Source organism: Magnolia sinica, chromosome 2 (assembly GCF_029962835.1).
Source record: "Magnolia sinica isolate HGM2019 chromosome 2, MsV1, whole genome shotgun sequence".
NCBI lineage: Eukaryota > Viridiplantae > Streptophyta > Magnoliopsida > Magnoliales > Magnoliaceae > Magnolia > Magnolia sinica.
The window spans coordinates 123,423,019-123,428,700 of NC_080574.1; the positions used below are offsets into that span (position 1 = coordinate 123,423,019).

At 37.6% G+C, this 5,682-nt stretch overlaps 1 long non-coding RNA gene across 3 annotated transcripts; it reads right to left on the reverse strand.

Annotated features, from left to right (window-relative positions):
• Positions 1-1,365: 1,365 nt before the first annotated feature.
• Positions 1,366-3,335, reverse strand: LOC131237536 (uncharacterized). 3 transcript variants are annotated; one of them, XR_009167300.1, is made up of 4 exons: positions 3,194-3,259; positions 2,242-2,376; positions 1,587-1,946; positions 1,366-1,480 (listed from the first exon to the last, which is right to left on the reverse strand). It is a non-coding gene; the product is annotated as an uncharacterized LOC131237536 (long non-coding RNA). The 3 variants fall into 3 exon arrangements; XR_009167301.1 differs by lacking the exon at positions 3,194-3,259 and adding an exon at positions 3,316-3,335 and having other exon boundaries at positions 1,366-1,946; XR_009167299.1 differs by having other exon boundaries at positions 1,366-1,946; positions 3,194-3,258.
• Positions 3,336-5,682: the final 2,347 nt, after the last annotated feature.

A 5,682-nucleotide genomic window follows, 5' to 3' on the forward strand; every position in this document is an offset into this window, starting at 1 on the left:
AAGAGGGAATACAAGCAAGAGATTACTACCTGGCTAGACATAACTTCACCATTGATCCAACTAATGTTAATTCTAGTATAAAGGCATGCTTTGTAGTATTGGCCCCTACACAAACCGACACACATAGCCTCAGCTCTTGTAACATGAGAGATATCTAGATAGCAAAGATACACATTGGATAAGATCCCTTTTTTAAACTATGGTTTGTGAAGTCAGTGACATTTGGGACCATTTATGCAGATCTTGTTTCTCATAAAATAAGAGACATGATGCTATTAAAGAACAAAAAATGAACTACATCTGATTGAAATGTGTTCTCCTATCCCCAATAAAATCCAATTAACAGAATAAGATGTAACTGTGTAGCCAAACCAGAGATCAAATGTATAAACATGTCAATCAGAGCAATACTTCAAATAGTTTCTTTTAGTTAAAATGAGGAAGAATGGTAAAGCAAAACAGAAGGTAAGATCTTAAGACTAAAAAATTCTCTATTTTCCCCTTTGAAGGTTAAGGCAAAATCTGTTACAACTCAAATTCAACAGACCTAGAAACCCAATCCTTGATGCCATTAAACCTAGAAAGAGCTCTGATGCAGATGAGTAGGGTAGCTAGACATGCATACAACCATTCAGCCTCAGCATTCAAACATGAGCTTCACATGTGATCTACATGACCTGCGTTAGGACATCTCAGCTGTATATAAAGTTGGACTTATTATATAGATAATCAGGTCCAAAGCAATAGGCGGATCAACCCCTGATAACACCACACCTGATTAAAATGAGCAGGTGGTTTAAAACAGCAATTATTACCATAAATGCATCAAGAACCTGATTGTTAACAGTCCAATCTAGGGTCCAGGTCATCTACATGGTAGATCCAAACTGATGCACAACTTTGATGTTTTTTTTTTCTTTTAAAAAGAACCTTTTTCACCCTCCATTTAGCAGGATGCAAACAACATCAAAACTAATACACATGGGAGGATTCGAGCCGAGACACAACTCAAATATCCTATAGCTGCATTTAAGAGTGCATGTAGAGAGAGCAATGGTTGGTCTAGCAAACAATTATATATGTACACACACACACATATAGTTTACCAAATGCTGAGTGTCAGATGGTATCATTCTACAACACCAACCAAATGCAGACCTATGGAAATATAATCCAGAAATGGGCCTCCAAAAAAAAACTTTTCCAAAAATAATAACAAGAACATACCGGAAAATGATTATCTGGTCAGGCTTCTTTTTCCCTGAACTCATATAGAAATCTAGTAGAAGTTCCCTAGAATCTTTCTTGAAAGTCATAATCTACTATTGCTGGGAGGTGAAGTTGAATTGAGATCAACGAAAGAAGTTACCTTTGCCAATCTGGCAATACTTCGTCTTTTACGCTTTTTGTTAGCATCCATGGGGCTCTTGAAATTACCAACCGAGTTCTTTTCATCATTTTCTACTAGCAAAGAGGACTCCTGCACACATGGGTCCAAACCAAATTGCAATTCAAACCAACAAAACCCAGATATGGAAAAATTTGGGAAGCAAATTGTCAGTTTGAAAAGTTAGGAAAAAGCACACCTATGGCTCATGGATGAGAGTTTCTGAATCACCCATGTCATTCAAATGTCGCACAATGCCTTTCTTCTAGAAGTTCAGCATGCAAGGCTTGGATCATGCCCGAAAGGTTTCTGAAAATTCGACAGATTTCCTGTAGGTTCTTCTTCACAAGCACCACGAGAGACTTTTAATTCATTAAAAAAAAAAAAAGACAAGATTCTGAAACATTCAAAATTGAAATCTGCATGGCATGCTAGAGTGGGACAAATGGGTGTGGCGTTTGTTGAGCCTCCAGGTGTCACTCCATTTCCATTCTGAGACCCACAGAACTTGATTATGTTGACTTCATTTGCATTAGTACATACAGGATTCCCTTGAAGCCTGATCATCATGTCAAACAAATCACTTAAATCACCATGGCAACCAAGTACAATATTTCATAATTGAAATACAATTCATTGGAAATAAATCACTTAAATCACCATGTAAAACAAATCATTCACCTTGTGTTATTGGAAACTATCATAGAAATAAGAGGGGCTGTAAAAATTCGGATCGAACTTTTCAGATGGCTGTAAAAATTCAATATGTTATGGATCTTTTATCTGCACTTACCAAGAAAATGGTGAACGCCTAAACGATCATTTGGGAAAAAAATGGAAAAGTGATTACCCACTTGCAGAACTTCCTGAAACAGCATAAATTACTTCTTCAGGCTGTTGCTTGAAAGGACTTTCTTCCCATAAGGGCTGCTCCGGAGTGCTAGAACATGGGGCCTGATGGCCTCCACAAAAGCTGCATTAATAGCACCCTACTCCGCAGTAGAACAGTGACAAGGTTACAATCAAGAAAGAAAGAAAGGAAAGAAGAAGAAGAAGATTTTCTTCAGTAGAGATTTTCTTCCACTGTGAGATCCCTTGTCCAACAATCAATTTGGTCCTACAACCAGATATGTGGCTCGCAAGTAAGTTGATATCTATCAACAAGGACAACATGCTAAAATAACTTCAAAACTGCCCAAGGATCCTATTTTTAAGCTTAATTTACTCAAATAAACTAAATAATGATAATATACCATGTTACTCAATTTTTTTAATACATATGAGCTTTGACTAGAGTTCAAATGATTCTTCTATAACAAATGACAGAATTAATGTTGAAATTACAATTATGTTAGCATCATTTATTATGGCAAGGATTCCAATCCACTAGAGATAATTAGTCTTTAGATGAATAGAAGATCGACAGCCCTTACGTAACTTGCATCAATATCAAAGAAATGAACATGTATATACACTAACAAGAAGTATATGTTAAAGATGTTGGTGGATTTTGAGTGGAGTTAGAGAAGGTCACCTCAGTCAAAGCTCAGAAAGAGATTTTCTAGAAGGTCACCTCAGTCAAAGCAAATCAATGATTAGTTTAAGAATCCCAATGCCAGAAAATGCTTACCAATCCAGCAATCTTTTTTTATCATTAGGCTGGATTAGAGTTCAGTCTCAACATGTATCTTTTATGAAAGTACAATGTATCAGACTAGAAAGGAAACACAGAGAAGTAATAGAGAAGTCTATGTTACATCTAGTAAAAGGATCCAGATTAACCATGCTTAAAAGAAGAGCACTCACACATTCTTCAAGCCTTGTTGTTGAACAAAATCTAGACATCGTTTCACAAGTTGCACCAGATCAAAATTTGTTAAAGCATGGAAGTCGCTTTCACTAATTAAAAAGAAAAAAGAAATATTTACCTTCTTATTTATTTCCAGCCCAAGAAAATTCACACCAATACAACTCCTAGCCACTTTAAACGTAAACAAACCATTTCATGCATTAAAACATGATGTTGGTCAGGAACTTGGAATTAGATACAACAGTGTATGTACATCAAGAAAACATATATTAAATAAAAAATTCCTATTTATTAGTAAGGTCCAATTTATTAGTCAGATACATCCAGCTAGACCAAATACTGCTTTTCCTTTTCTAGATTGAAACAGGGTAGATAGTTGATGATCTTGATTGAATAGTTGATGATCTTTTCATATATAACTAATGTGACATATGGAGAGATAGGACCTATAATACAAATGATTATTCTTCAAATCCAACCTTTTCCTGAAGGATGGGAATTTTCAACTGAAAAGATTTTTTTTTTTTGTTGTTTAAATTTTGTTGGTGCATGGACCACCAAGGTTGTTGGAGTCTTCCAATCTAGGTTCATGAATTAGCCTCCACACCTATGACAATCCGGACCTTAAGAAAACAACGGCAGCAGCAGCAGCAGATTTAAACCCGTCTAAGGATGGCATCATAATGATACAATTCTCAATCAAGATCGGAAATTGGGGGTTGTCTGCCTAGTAAACTTGCTTGGCATTGCATGCCATAGACCTTGATTGATTGCAAATTTCCCTTTTCAGCTAATGGCCAATAGTTATTCTAAGGTGCAGTGTTGTGCATCAATTGTTTGTCATGTGAGTGGTGGTTGGTAAACATACATTGGTGGTTTCCCTGATATGTTGTGCAGACAACTAATTGAGCATGAACCTTCATGTATGTGGGTGCTTTGTGCAGAGTGGTTTGCCAGCAGCTATCACTTCATGTGTTGGCATAGAGTTTGGCACTCTCCCATAAATCCAATATCAAACCCCATCTAACAAAAGACATTTTGCTATGAACACCATGACCCTACTTTGTTTGGTGCTTTCTATTGTGTGCATGTAACAGTTGGGCTGGGGGTCAATATTGGGTGGGACTGTGCTGGCATGCAAATGTTGTCATGTGACCCTTTGCCATGGCTGGTTGATGTTTGTTGGGCAGCCAATCAATATAATATCTCAGTTGAAAGCCAACCCCAAATTTCTGGGGTAAAGGTTAACATGGTGACGGTAATGATGATGATGATGGAATTTGTTGTATGTAGGGAAAACTAGTACTGAAGGATTTCAATATTGAAGATGCTGCTGGAGGGCCTGGAAAGGCAGTTGTAAAAACATTTGTGGCAGATGTGACCAGTCACACTTTGGAGATTCATTTATATTGGGCTGGGAAAGGGACAACAAGCATCCCAAGCAGAGGAGTTTATGGTCCCCTGATATCGGCTATTTCGGTGGATCCTAGTATGTTGTTCTGGCTATTTTGTTTCAGCTCCTTTGATCTCTCCCATTACTTCCACATGACAAACTGGGCTATAGATTACAATTTACATAAGCTTGGCATAATATCTTAACTGTACAGTAGGATATCTTAACCTTTCAAAAAAATAAAAATAAAAAATCTTAGTCTCACATAATGCTTTGAAAATCTTAGTCTCACAGCAGTTCCGAAATTTCAGAGGTCATGGACGAATTCTGTTTTTCATTTAAAAATGTATTTCTATTCAATATGGCATTCCTCCAGGACCCATAGTCCATTGTTTTAATCCTAATCAATTTAAGTTGTTAACAATATAAAAAGGAACGCTCTGATGTCCCAACAGTTCTAACGGCCTGTTTGGATGTACCCATTGATTGGGATTGATTTCACTTTTTGAGCGTAACCAATCTGCTTCTTTTTCATGCAGATCATTGCCTTTTCCACCACAAACCTCAAGCCAGATAAGTACAGGTCTAACCTGTTCTTAGTGCACCACTGATTCAAACGGAACACATCCTATCCACCCCCAAATTGGGAAAAACCCAACATAGCATGCATGAAATCTGAAAGAGAGAAAAAGAGATGCAAACCTAATAGGAAATCAACAAATCTCAACCGTCTCTTTCAATACATATGAGTAAGAGATGCGGACATATGGAGAGAAAAAGAGAGAAATCTGAAATATGAAAAGGACCTTGAGCCATTTCATCAAACAGTTAGCATGCATGAAATCTGAAATAGAGAAAAAGAGACACGAAGAGAGGGTAGGAGATTCACGACTGCTGCAATGGAGAGAGAGGGAGAGAGAGAGAGAGAGAGAGGGAGAGAAGACGGCGTTCACGGCATGTGTTCTTCACGGCTGGTGCATCGGAGAGAGAGGGAGCAGAATGAGAGAGATGGAGCAGAGATCGAGAGGGAGAGAGAGGATTATTGAAAGGAGCTTTGGGAATGCTCTGATTAGGGAACGGAGAGAGAGAAAG